The sequence below is a fragment of the Balaenoptera physalus genome (genome assembly GCF_965194825.1).
Source record: "Balaenoptera physalus genome assembly, chromosome: X".
Taxonomy (NCBI): Eukaryota; Metazoa; Chordata; class Mammalia; order Artiodactyla; family Balaenopteridae; genus Balaenoptera; species Balaenoptera physalus.
In genome coordinates, this window is record NC_138903.1 from 81,308,491 (window position 1) to 81,322,792 (window position 14,302).

General features: G+C 32.2%; 1 protein-coding gene across 1 annotated transcript in view; it reads left to right on the forward strand.

The window, feature by feature from the left end:
- LOC309653022 (protocadherin-11 X-linked-like) overlaps positions 1-14,302 on the forward strand; it is a 548,071-nt gene that overhangs the window by 24,203 nt on the left and 509,566 nt on the right. The gene's annotated exons all lie outside the window — the stretch shown is intronic.

The following is a 14,302-nucleotide window of genomic DNA, read 5'->3' on the forward strand; positions in this document are numbered from 1 at the left end:
GTATTTGCTAAAGCACAGCCACTTAAAGGGTTTGATTTCCACTAGAAAAAGTTGTTTTGTTTTAAAAGGAGAGAATGTGCATTTGGTGTTTCTCACCTTTTGTGGTAGTGACAATTCTCTTAGATATCTTAAATTCTCTAACTGCAGATTTGTCATAATCTCCACAGTACACCTGTTTAAAAAATTGTAGCCCAGAGAAATCTGAAACCACAAAAGAAACTTTTCTCAAGATGATAAGTCACAAGGAGTGTAAATTTCAGTTACCTCACCTGTGGGAATTTCTTTTCTTATTACTTTTCAACTAATAAGGCACCTAGGTGATGGGAATTTTAATCTCACTGAAGAACTAAATCTCTCTATGCAAATTAAATTTGCACAAGCAAGTTAAAAATTGAGTGTAGCCTTAGGCTTAAACTGGTGGAAAGATAATAGGCAATGTGGAATTTGGTACTTGACTACACTTATTGAGTGCAGGAAAAATACAACAACAAAAAATTCATAAACTTTCTTGATGTTGGCAAGGGCCTGTGTCTATATTCCTTGCTGTTTTCCCTTACCAACTGGATTCATGCAATCACATCTGAACATGTGCAGAAGAGCAGAGAGTAAACAACGTTTTACTCATAGCTTCTGTGAAATCTGAATAAAGATGTAGGTTTTCTACTGTCAAAAACATCAAGGATGTGGTCTTATAGACCTATGCATCTAACAATCAGGGAGAGGCAATGAGTTAAATACTCCTAATTCAACAAAGTTCAAATAGTTTAACTTTTAACAGAAACCTCTTAGTAAACCTTACTGATGTAAAGGTGAACAGGGAGAATCAATACCTAAGGCAGACAGTGACTGGAATTGATAAATTAATTCATAAGGTCGAATCAACCTGTGAAGACAGTTGTCTAATGGAGACTATTGAAGAAGAGAACACAGTATGTTTCCTTTAGCTGGTAAGTTAGTTTCCTCTCTCCCCAGTCATCTTTATTTAATTTTCTTGTATATTAGCAAAATCTTAGGTCAGACCTTTCAACTTCTTTAGCTGTGTGGTTGTTTGCTTGATGGTCTCTTAACCTTAAAAACATTAGAATAACTTTTTCTTACACCTAGAAATACTTATGAATGACAGTTCTTTTAAAGATTTGTTGTTTGTTTTATTCCAAGTTTTCTTTAGAAGTTCTCAGAGCCTCATGGAAAAAAATCATGGAATTTCATTATCAGAATGGGTGAAAACATGTTGGCCAACCAGAAGAAAGTATCTTATGAAAGTAGCATATTGCTCTCTATTAATCTTTCAAACATCCTGTAATATTACTGTAATCTCTATATTTTCTACACCTGAATATTTGCATAATCTCTTGCTATTCTGTACAATGCACACTACTGTTACTATTACTAGACTCAACACTTGGCAGGTAGTTCATCTTAGTAATGCCGTACCTGAAACTTGGTATTTTACCCAGTATCCGATTTTCCTACAATAAATGTGCTTAAGGTTTACATAATTTTTGCTTCAGTTTGCAATTATACAAATTTACTAGTAAGTCATCAGCTAGCAGGATTAAAATGGGAGAACTCAAAGCATTAAGTATTGACCATTCCCGTTTTATTGTAACAATTTATCAAGGAGGAAGCTATTCTCTGAGAGGCAGTCAACTGTAGTTAGCTATATTTTGGCTTCCATGGTATAGAGCAACCTCATCTTGAATTTCAGAGCAACTACATCTATACATAAAATATACATCTCCTAAATGTGCCATCAAGTCAACTACTAATTAGTGTTATTCTCATAGGCAGTTTTATCTTTAACATTTTGTTTGGAGTGAATTAGGCGCATTGACATGTTGCATTACCAAGAACTAAACTTACTTTGAAGAGATAAGTATGATTCAGTCCTCAGACATTTGCCATTTATGCTCTTACTAATAAAAATGGTATGTGTGTGAATGTGAGAAAGTGTGTGAATTTATGTGTGTGTGTGTGTGTGTGTGTGAGAGAGAGAGAGATCAGAAAAGTAGTATTTTAATTCACCCAGCAATATACCATTGGGTGGACAAGCTAATAGAGACACTTTTTATTAGAGGGAAGAAATTCCAGGAGTTAAGAATCCATGTGTCAGCAAACTGTATGTTCACAACCTCTTGATCCTCATATATCATTCTAGTACGAAGAAAATTTCCTACATAGGCATAGCCCGTAAGTAATAAAGTGCACCTGAACAGTTCATAAAATATTAAATGTAAAGGTCTACAACTTCTCAACTTTCAAATTTCTTATTAATGGAAGAAATGAGCACTCATGTTAATCAAATTCCTGGAAATCATAATTTCCTCAAAAGAAAGCACCCATATCTGTTACTTCTATAAATCCAGAGAGGAAAATTCAGCTATGAAAATAACTTTAGCCTGTTACAGGCCCAGTCTTTATTAAAGGCAAAGATAAAACCCTGATTATTTCCCACACTTCAAAGTACATTCAAATTAATTAAGTATTAGCATTCAGTACCTGAGTCTTTATTTAAAATCATATTTATTCAAACTATGGAAATCTTCAATTCTCTATTTGCACAGGAAGCAAAAATTATTTTTTCTTTTAATTGAAAAGTAATTAAAAGAAACAGTGAACATTAATTCAGAGGTGCAAAACAAAAGTAACAGTGATCTCTGCAAATAAATGTTACTTTTATTCAAATTTAATACATGTTTATATATTTATATTGAAAAGGAACATGTGATAGATCTGGGCATCAATAAATCCATCAGTTTGGTTCTATATTTGTGGCATTTGATTAGCTACCTACATTACATTATAAGGATGTCTACTTCCCCAAAGTGTTTTGATCTTTGCTTTTAGATTAATACAGAATGCAATACTTGCTGAAGAATTTAAGGCACTCTCCTTGGTCATGAAAAATAATTTAATATATCTTAGGTTATCTGGCACTGCCCAGTAGGAATTCTATATAGGAATTAAGGGAAAAGTCACATATGTTTGTGTTTAATTCTTTTTACTGTAGCTAGCCTAATCGTTAATCTTCAGAGGCCAAGATGAAAGTTTAGGTAGATGATTGATGACTTCACTTTACTAGTGGTCTGTTTAAGCATATTGTTCATATGATAAATATGATCTATATTTAACATATTTATCATTAGTACAATTACAATTAATATATAAAGCTAGCTTGATGGCTAAAATTTTAACTCATTTTCAATTAACTTTTATAACGAATGACTTAAAATCAAATAACTTCTCTAAAAATCTTAGATTAAAATATATTCTCATATTTAGCCTGAACATTTTCCTACAAAACATGTTCATTCTCCTGACTTTACTTTATCTGTTCTTGGCACTAACTATTTCAGTCACTTAAAAAACCTTGGAGTATTCCCTCTTTCTTATCCCCATATTCCAGTCTAAACTTCAGACTTTCTATCTTGCAATCTCCTTTCCTTAAAATTCTTCCTATACCTTGCAACCACTTATCAAAAACATTTAAAGAACTCCATGAACCTCTTCCTAAAGGAAGCAAAAGTGTTATGCAAAAGTGTTCTTTGATACTCCCATAGCACTATGCTCTTCCTTTGTCAGTTAGCCTATTCAATGTACAGTATTATTTATCTTGTACAAGTCTTATCTTATCTCGCCCACCATAAAAAACCTAACGTAAAGCTCTTCTATTATATAAACTTAACATAGTGTTTTACATACTGAGGGTGCTTCAAAATTAAAGATCAACTAGATGGTTGGATGGACGGATGGATAGAAAAGCATGAGTATCCTAACAACACATTTTCCATAGGTAAATCATGCATACCTTAAACTAAATACAGAATACAAAGTACCTCTGTACTGTGCTGTTCAATATGGTAGTTACTAGCACATGTAGCTATTTAAATAAAAATTAAGCAAAATTAAGTAAAATTAAGAACTCATTTTCCCAGTTGCACTGGCTACATTTCAGGTGTTTAACAGCCACCTTTGGCTACCATATTGGACCTTGCAGATATAGACTATTTCTATCATCACAAAAAGTTCTGTTGCATAGCATTGCTCTAGAAAGTTTTGATGGAGAAATGAATGTGAGAAGCACGTGTCTCCGGAATTCTAGGAAAGTCATAATCATAAAGTAACAAGGCATAGGATTCCCACTTCCCCATATTAAAAATTATAAATTACAGCCATTTACAATGTAAACAATTATTCCCTGAAAAACATTTACATCAGTATCATTCTAATCGCATTTTCATTTAATCTATAAGTTTTTGCAACACCAATATAAAACTCAAAATATAATAGACCTAGATAGTAAGTTGCCATAATTTCTACACAAATATGCATTAAATGCTTTAACATATCAGACTTCATTGGAATTAAGAATGCAGCAGTGTGGGCTGGCTTTTCAAAATTTTAAAAGCGTCTTCTAGTCTAAAGCCTAGAAACACCTTTCCAGCATATCCTACCTCCAAAAGTATTGTGGACTTTTTGTTTTTTAATCCAAGAAAGAGCCATAAGATCATATTGAAAACACAAATGTATATGCCTTGCTTCCCCTTTTCCAAAATCTAAAATTGTGCAAAGACCATTAACCTTTTCTTAGTTTGTAGCCATTACAGCAAATTGGAGGATCCTGTCGTATAACAATGGACCTCTGCCATGCCTTGTCTGCTTTTTGAATTTAGATTTTTGGTTTCTTGAAATCCAACTCAAAGTGTTTGACCTACCACAGGAAAATCCTTTTGTGAGTAAGAAGGATTCCACAGATCACATGCCAGAGAGGTCTTGCCTCAGATGCTCTCAACTTCGTAGTCTTGTGAAGAAGCTAACAAGCTTGAGTGAGACAACAATTTGCTATCCTACTTACAGAATTGGAAATCCCTTTCTAAGATAATACGAATTGATATCAAGAAGCATTAGAGTTAAGAACAGTTTCATAACTGAAGAAAATTGAGATTAATATGTAGGTAATTATTAATTCTTAGTAACATAATATGTGATTAATATTCAAGGATTGACCATCTTCCTCAGCTTCAGGAAACAAATACTATTAGTCAAAGGGACTAGGATCATACCTAGTGCACATATATAGTACTGTGAATCTATGCATTCTATTGTTTCATAATCCTACTGCAGATTCCCAATTCTATGTGTTAGGTTTAGAGTCCTGAATGATTTGCTGCTAACAGCACTTTATCCATCAGGGAACACAGAGTTATTGCATCCCTGAAATTAAAGGGACCTTGGAGGTCCAGCTGTGGAACCTCCCACCTAGTGTACTATAAGGTTATTGAAGCCCAGTCTTTTAGTGCATCTATTTTAAGTTTCAACCGATTGCATTGTACTGGAGGAAAAGATCTTTTTCTTCTCCTCCATCTTTTCATCCTCTACCCCACAGCTGATTGCAGAGCACTATGAGGACTGTAGGAAAGTGGGTTTTAATTCAGATATTTCAAGGTGAGTTTTATATATGTTAAACATCATATAAATCACACTTCTTTTGGGTCTTTTCAGGAGTACAGATTTTATCTGAACTCCCATTTTTAGTGTTTGAATCTTTCTTTTCCTTAAAAGATTTGTGTCAAGCTTAAAATATTAACAGTGAAAATGGATGAGGGGAAAGAAAAGCTTATCTTCCAGTATACTGATTAATATCGTGTGGGGAGAGATGTAATACAACAACAAAAATCCCCCAAATTACAGTGTTTCTATTGACTTGGATGACAAACATGTCATCAATGTATTGTAAATTTCTAAAGAATCAATTATGAGAATAAAATACACTATAGCCCGACTGATGGTAACCTATGAAGACTTAAAGGCTGCTTTGGATCATGCAGCGATATCATTAGGACCATTAGATATCCATGTACTGATAAATTACAGAAAAACCTATTTTCGGAACAAATACCTCTTTTGTGGTGGTAGAGGGACAGGCCCTAGGGAGAGGGACTGTTCTTCCTCATTTTTGCATTTCCAATGCCTGGTACATAGAAGATACTCAATAAATATACACTAAACTAGCAAACAAGAGATTTTTCTAATAAATAAATATATGGAATTTCTTGTACTGATAGGATGATGATTTGATTAAATAAGCTAGTGGTCTATCCCCCCAATCTTCATTTAAGTGATTAAAAGTTTTTAAGATTCTGTTTAATCAAATGAAATTTGAAATAATGTTCAGAGTGTCATGGGAGGTTTTAATTTTTTCAAAAATCATTTAAGTTTATAGACTTAGTGATTAATGTGTCCTCCAGTGCAGCCCCTCAACCTTCTCACAGTACTAAATAGTACTGTGATAAAGTAGTACAAAATATTTTATATTTTAAAATAATGTATTTAAGTTATTTGTCACAAATTCCCATTCTCAGTTTTTCTCTTCCATGTGGCAGAAGAAGAAAGTGAAATATGTGCCACCCCCCACCAACCCCCACCCCCGGCATTCCTGAAAGAAGAAATATCTTAAAAGTGCTAGCCAATGAAAAATTTCTCCAGTAATTTAATCTTAAGGACGAAAAAATTTTTAAACACCCTTCTTTTACTTGTTATGTCATTGTTCCCTTCCATTATCTCTTTTATCCCTCTATCTCTATCCACCATCCCCTTCAGGTACTCAAATCCACTCTCAATGGTACCTAAGACCTCCCAGATCCATCAAATCTCCCCACACCTTCCCTGTTCTTCCCAGTCCTTCAAGTCTCCCATTCATGGAAGTCATGCTCAGTTCATTACAGTTTTGCCAAATTCCTCACTGTACTTTTGAGTTTCTATAATTAACTTCCTACTCTCTACCCACTTTTTAGGTTCCCCAACTTCAGCTTCCCCAGTTAGTTTTCATCCATCTTTGCCCTGCTTAGATTCCATGAATACTTCTCATTCTCCTAGTCCATCCTGATACTCAAAAACATTCCTTGCCTCTCCTTAGTACCCCAACTCTTTTCAAGTTTCCTCCACAGCCTCTTCCATACCCTCTGCTACTCCTCGTTTCCCTAGTGCCTCACAGTTCTTCCCAAATTGCTCAAGGCCCTTACAGGTAGTTGGAACATGATTCATCACATTATTACTACATTTACAAACATCTTGAGGGTACAAACTGTCATGAGTAAGACCGTTTGTAGTTTAATCATTGGCAAGCTGATTCAATCCTATTCTTTATTGTCCCTTAACATGCACACATGTTTCAAAGACCTAATATTTGTACCAAGTTTGCTTTCAATAGGACTTGAGATAATAGAGCAGAATTATAAAAAAAATTAGGAGGCAGTCCCCATTTTCTTAGTGGTAGTTTACCATTAATATAGCAAAGCTAAATTAAACTAAGATAAAAATTTCTTTAAACAAGACATTCAGTTCAAAACAATGTTCTGAAGGAGAAAGAATAGATGAGTAAGGGAATGTGCTATTCAAATGCACATGACACATAATAACTATTAATGAGATTTTTTTTTCCAAATTAAAGTTAAAAAAACAAAACTGATGGCTCCATGACTTTGTTGACTGCCTTCTCCATAGTTGCCATATTTTAACTACAAGTCCCTTAAGCACTTACATTTAACTTTATCCTTACTCTTATGCTTATTCAGATATTCCCCATGTGATGTTAATCTGTGAAAGTTTCTTAGAGGAAATGAGTTGTGTGAAATGCCCCAGAGCAGATGAGGACCTTGGATGAGGAAATGTGGAAAATGCTGTGGTTAGAGTGGGTGTTGGCTTGACTGAAGAGGGGAGGTCATGGATTAGAAATTAATGAGAAAGACGTATGTTGGAAGCAACTAATTAAGGACCTTTGAATGCTAGGCCTCAGAGTTTAGATTCTGTAGATTTTAATATATAACACATGTAGTTTTTTGGTTTTCAGTTTTTGTTGTTTTGTTTTGATTGTTGTATATAATGTTTTACGAAATAATTAATATTTATTTTCCAATATCAAAAAAAGTAAAAGTAATCCATAAAAAAGTGCTAGTTGGGTAAATAATATATTTGGAAATGTTCTGTTTTAAAAAACTTTTCTTCTGAATAAAAAAAAAGGTGGAGAAGCTGTCCTTATGTCAAATCTGACTCACTTTAACAGTTCCTCTTGAAAATTAGCAGCTGTAATTAGTGGAAAATTTTGAAGGTGCAATGTTGTGGTTGTCAGCTATAACAGGTTTTAATTATCTTTTTAATTTTAAAGTTATCAACTTTCAGAAGTTGAATTTTTATCATTTTCAATACGAAATCATGATGGCATACTTTAGGTGGAAGTACTGTTTCAAAAAAATGACTTGATTTTGTGAGATGTGTTTGCTTCAATATTTTCAACACAGTACTGTATTATAGGGATTCAAGATGTATTACAATTATCCAATGAAAATAAACCCCCATTTTCTCTAACTTATATTTGTTCTTAAAAAAAGCAAATATCAATTAAAATCATACAATGAGTCAGTATATATTTTATATTTCATCAAAGGGATGAACGGGTCAATTTGAAAACTTGACTAATTTGAAAACTAATCGTAATAATATCTAAAGATAAATGTCATTAGAATATATCCTTTTTGAAAATGTTATCAAGAAACAGAAAATTTTGAGGGGAATTTTATTACCAAAAACCTTTGAAGGTGGAAAATAATTATTAAAATACTCTTTTAAAACAAGGTTTCCATTCTAAATTATTGGTTTGGTGGAAAAGTTCGTTCGGGTTTTTTGTAACATCTTGGGAAAAACACGAAGGAGCTATTTGGCCAACCCAATATATGAAAAATTATTTGTTGCCAAGCTAGAAATAACCATAAAATCACTACCTACTGAAAACAAGGCATACAGTCTTTAAACCTTGTAAACATAATTTTAAATGAAATAAAATTATATGAAATATGTAGTTGATGACAATAAGATATTTGGAATTGTGTTGTAAAAACTTTTAAAGCTGTAGCATTGCACATAACTGAGATCCATTATGCAAATGACTACAGATTTATGATGAAAGCTTATTTTAATCATAAAATGCTAGAACAAGAAAGGATCTGAGAGATGAACTCCAACCCTACTCACCATAATGAAGAAAGGGAGGCGCAGAATGATTAAATGACTTGTCCGAAGTCATAACTACTTAAAGGCAAAGTTAACACTAGAATTCAGGCCCAATTTTTTTCTCCCACTGGATTAGACTTATTTATTTGCCTTTGTGAGTGCAGGATATACAAACACGTTTGTTTATTTTCTTTAGTTTAATAGTAACAACAACAATGATTGCAAACGCATACAACACTTGTGGGTTCCAGGAACTATTCTAAGTGCTTTACATATGTTAATTCATTTAGTCTTCACAGTAACACTATGAGGTAGATGCTATTATTATATCTATTTTTTAATGAGACAGAGAACTTTTTAAAACTTGCATAAAGTTACACAGCTAATAAGTGATGGATCATGGATTCAAAACCAGGCGATCCATCTCCATAGCTCATGCTACAAAATCTTAAATAAAATGTCTTTTTTTTTTTTTCGTTGTGCCAAGGCAATCTATATTTGGATATAATAACATTCCATGACTTTGATTTTTAAGTAGGAAAATGAATGCTTGTCTCAATTTCTATGCCAAATATATTTAATAATAGTTTTAAATGAATGGTCTTGCTACAATGTATGTGAATCCCTGAATGAATGATTTGTCTGAAGTCATCAATATTGGTCATTAAGACAGTAGCAAGAATGGATCTATGTGTAGGCTTTTGGTTCATTCTGCTTATAGATAAATTTTCATTTATTTTTAAAACAAGAAGATCAAACCAAAAGTATATTTTAACAATGCTTCTACAATATGGCTTCTTTTTGTGAGCATGGTGGAATTAGCTATCAATGAATTATTTTTTCGTACACTTGATAATGACTAAGAAAAATTGATTTTATACTTTTTCATGAACATGGCACACAACAAAGAAATAAAAGTCCTATTTTTTTTCTAGTTTGTTTTAGTCTGTAGACTCAATTGCTACTTCGAAAGTAATATTGGGTAAAATCATGCCCTTTTAAAGAGGGCATATTTTGACATTGGCATGTTAATTTATTGACATATGGGAAGGAAATAAGTATAAGTAAGTGAAACAATTAAAGCAACGTTATATAGTGGATATGGAAAATGTAAGAAACCAATACCTTATGCACAAAAAATGCCTACGTTTGTTTACTGTTTTATGTATAATGTAATAAATTCCAAAACTTATTATATATATATTTAAATGAAATTAGAATGCTAAATCTTCCTCCATACATTGCCTCTATTTGTCCAGTTTTTTCCAAATAAAAGTTAAACACAATAAAATTAAAAATAGGAATAGCTGACTCCTAAGAAATAAGAATTTTAGAGAAAAAACAGACTAGGAGCAAGACTGGATATTGCACAGAGAAACTGAAGGATTCCATTTCCATTTCAGGGGTTAATGGCTTTTACTAGTGGTTTAAATCACTTTGTCTAAGTTTTTAAACTCTAAATCACTTTGTCTAAGTTTTTAAACTCTCAGAGTCTTTTATTTATTAAATTATATTTCTTTATTAAGATGTGTATATATATATATATATATATATATATATATATATACACACACATAAAAATTAAAAATGAGCAGCGTTTATTAAGACTGTATTCAGCACTGTGGAGAACTTGCAGGTCAAGGGTTAAGTTTGCACAGAAATAGAAATATGAGGAAACATAACAGCCAATAGGGGCTTACATTGCATGATTCTATTATAACTATAAATTAAATTAAAAATTCAGTCATTTAGTTGCACTAGGCACATTTCAAGTGTTCAAGGCAAATAGGCAAATGTGGCTAAGGGCTACAGTACTGGACAGTGCAGGTTATCAAACATTTCTACCAGGCAAACAGTTCTATTGGACAGTGGTAATCTAGAGCAAGAGGAAAATAATCTTGAGCTATGCATGCATCCAAGGAAAGTGAAATGATGGCTGGGGTATCCGATTCATAGGCAGGGGACAAAAAAAGGATAAAATGAGACGATGCAGTAAAATTTGTTATTGAATCATTTAGTGATGAATGCTATTTTATGACATTAAATCTTGAAACTATTAGGTAGTGAATATTTTTAAGAGATTGGTAACTTGTTAAATCAAAGAGAAACAATCAAATTTCCTCTCATTTTAAATTAGAAATCAAAGTGCTTGAGATCCTCCAAGAGAAAAAAATGTGCAGTTTTATAGTTATAAACAAATAATATCTTACAATTATTTTCATAAAACATTATATGATCCTCATAAAACCTATGAGAAATACTATATAAATAAATGTACTGTATCTGAGACACTAAAATGAAGAAGAGGTAATATACCAATACAACTACCCACTTGATAGTTTTTAGTATAGTGTTTACGGTCAATGGAAGTGTGGGATACTCACCATGTTCTCCTGATTTACCACCATCATAATCCTTATAGGGATAATATGAAGAATATAATGCATGATAGAAATCATTAATTCTTCAAGAACTTCAGACAGGAAACTGAAGGGTATAGTGCAAATATCCTAATAGACAACTATATAGGTTTATCTTGCATTATAATATCAGAAATGCATGCATACTATAAATAAGTACCTATAATATATTGAATACATATGGCCAGGGTGACTATACTGAAATGCACAGCTCCAGGTGCTTATGGTCTAAATATGACTATAGAGTGGAAAAGAGACTTCTTTTTTTTTTTTTCAGGGTATAATCACCTTTGCTTCTAAATTTTTATTCTTGTGCCATCTATAATATCAAGTCCTGATGCAAAGCAATTTTTATCGTGAATAGCACTGGCCTTCATTTTCCAGGATTGTTAGTTTATAGGAAGAATTAATACAGCATTTGATCACAGTTTCATAGAGTGAGTGCCAGTTATAGCACTCACTGGTTGTGATACAGTTCTGGTTGTGATAGCTCATTCTATCATCTCCATTAAGGTGTTGAATACCTTTGCAAAGGAAAAAATATTTTTCAGTATTTCAAATATTCTTGGAATAAGAAGAAAATATGAGGACACTATTATACATTTATTATCTATACAGAAATTGTGATTTATCTAAAATAAGACACCTATTTCATACTCTATTTCAAGTTGAAAGCATCACAATGTAAGTTGTAATTCTGAAAACCAAGAATATTTTGGGGGGGTGGTAAAGTAACACAAATAATTTGAGCCTCTGGTACCTAATAGGAAGAATGATGTCTTTATTTTCTTTCTTTGGCAAACTTTTTCAAAACCAATGTGAAATCTATTTTTCAGAAGATAATTTTTTTTTGCAAACCTTCATAAATAAAGTTAGTTATGTTCTTCATAAGCAGGGAAAGAGCTAAATTAAAAAAGTAACGACTGCAAATGCCTAAATAAAAATATCTGTTTGGTCTCCTTATGCATTAGTGTGGGACACAGTGAAAGTACTGCATATCGAGACTGCCTTAATATGAGAGCAGTTCTGACCGCTCCACTTCGATTTCAACTATTGTCTAGTGTAATGGCATCTCAATTGTCAATTTTCATTGAACACACATACACACAAGGACATATACCCACAGTGGAACATGAAGATGATTATTTTAAACATAAAAATGAAATATCTCATGAATATTCCTCAATTAGGATTTGGCTGGCATTTGCTAGTCCAAAGAACAAAACCGTATCCAACTCTGTGGAAATGGAACTTGTACATTCTTGATTTCCCATTTGACAGTTACTTAAAGTCACTTTGAGGTTAATGTACTGCTTGAGTTATAAAAAGGTAGCATAAAATTTTTCTTCCAACATGCTAGCCTATTACTGTGTAGAAGGAAGACTCTTTACTTACGGTGGGAAAGCATGGAGTATAGTGAATGAAATCTAATGATGAAAAGAATCACTTTTAATTATCTTATGAACCTAAGTGAGATTTGTGGTACTCCAAAGTAGGAAGTATGATAAAAAACAATTTTAAATAACAGGAATCTACACATTGAAAAGGCATAGGATTTGTTAATTAATTTAAATATTTTATGTACTTCTAGTTGGGAAAACTGCTTGCCTAAGAACAATTTAATTTGTAATGAAAATACCTGCAGGAGAAGATTGTGCTTAAAATGTACTCTTAGAAAAAAATGTAGGTTTTTTCAAATAAAACAGAATGCACGGTATAATGAATACTCCAAGTTGTTGTATATTATTCCTATTGTGTCTTAGAATCTTTGGCAGTCCTTGTAGTAATATGATCTTGAAAAAAAAAAGAGTTCAAAACAAAAAAATCAGAAACCCAAAGACCCAATAAACATTTCTTAACTTATGTTATAACTTAACACTTATGTGTCTGGCACAGTGCCCATACACTGCTAAAGTAAATATAAAGGCCTACTAATAAATTTTGTTATATATTTGAAATGATTCACTTGCAATCAGAATAGAGGATGACACTATAAAATATTATGGATCTATACAATTGTTTCAATTTAAAGAATATTTTTATGGAAGATGAATTTTATACCTAAATTTCTATTTTTGAAGAGCTAAACCTTCAGGTATTATGTAGGATTTTACATATAAAAGCATCCAATTTATAACTGACCATTTTGTACACTTTCAAATATACTAATAATATTGAAACAGGACCCAACAGACCTTCTCTAAAATTAGGATTCCTCAAATTTAGCAAGGTGTTTTTGAATGCCCAAATTGAAGTTTGAATGATTAGTATTATATTTATATTTAGAATTAAAATGAGGTAAGACAAAGTTGAAATATTAACTCACTACAGGTTTGAGGGATATTGCTAAATCAACAAGACATTTCTTTATGTGTTAACTTAGAAGAGAAAGTAAAAATAGTAGAAATACTAACATTTATAATTTGTCTTTGTGTGAGCTATTTGTAAATGCATTTGAATTGTATTTGTTATAGAAACAATTCCTTCATGAAAATGGGGCTGACCCCAGAATATGAATTTATTGTACAAATTAAGAACTGACAAGTAGTGTTTAATTCATAAATGCTAATTCAGTTTTTAAAGCCAGAATTCTGTGTAATTATTGTTCTGCCCCAAATTAAATGTATCAAAATGTGGCCTGTGTATGTCCCATTTATGGTTCAAATGTTTTTCTACCCATTGATTCATTTATGTTGTCACTTTTAACTTGTCATCCAGTTTGAGTTTTGAGGTGACAGAAAATGAAAATCACAGAAAGGATATTAAAATATGTGTAAAAGAATAAGAATTAAAAGGAGAAGGGATTTTTGCTGAAGCTTTAGGCTGAGGCACTTGCTATTAGGCAGTTGATTAACCAAGTAGCAAGATTGGTTTTT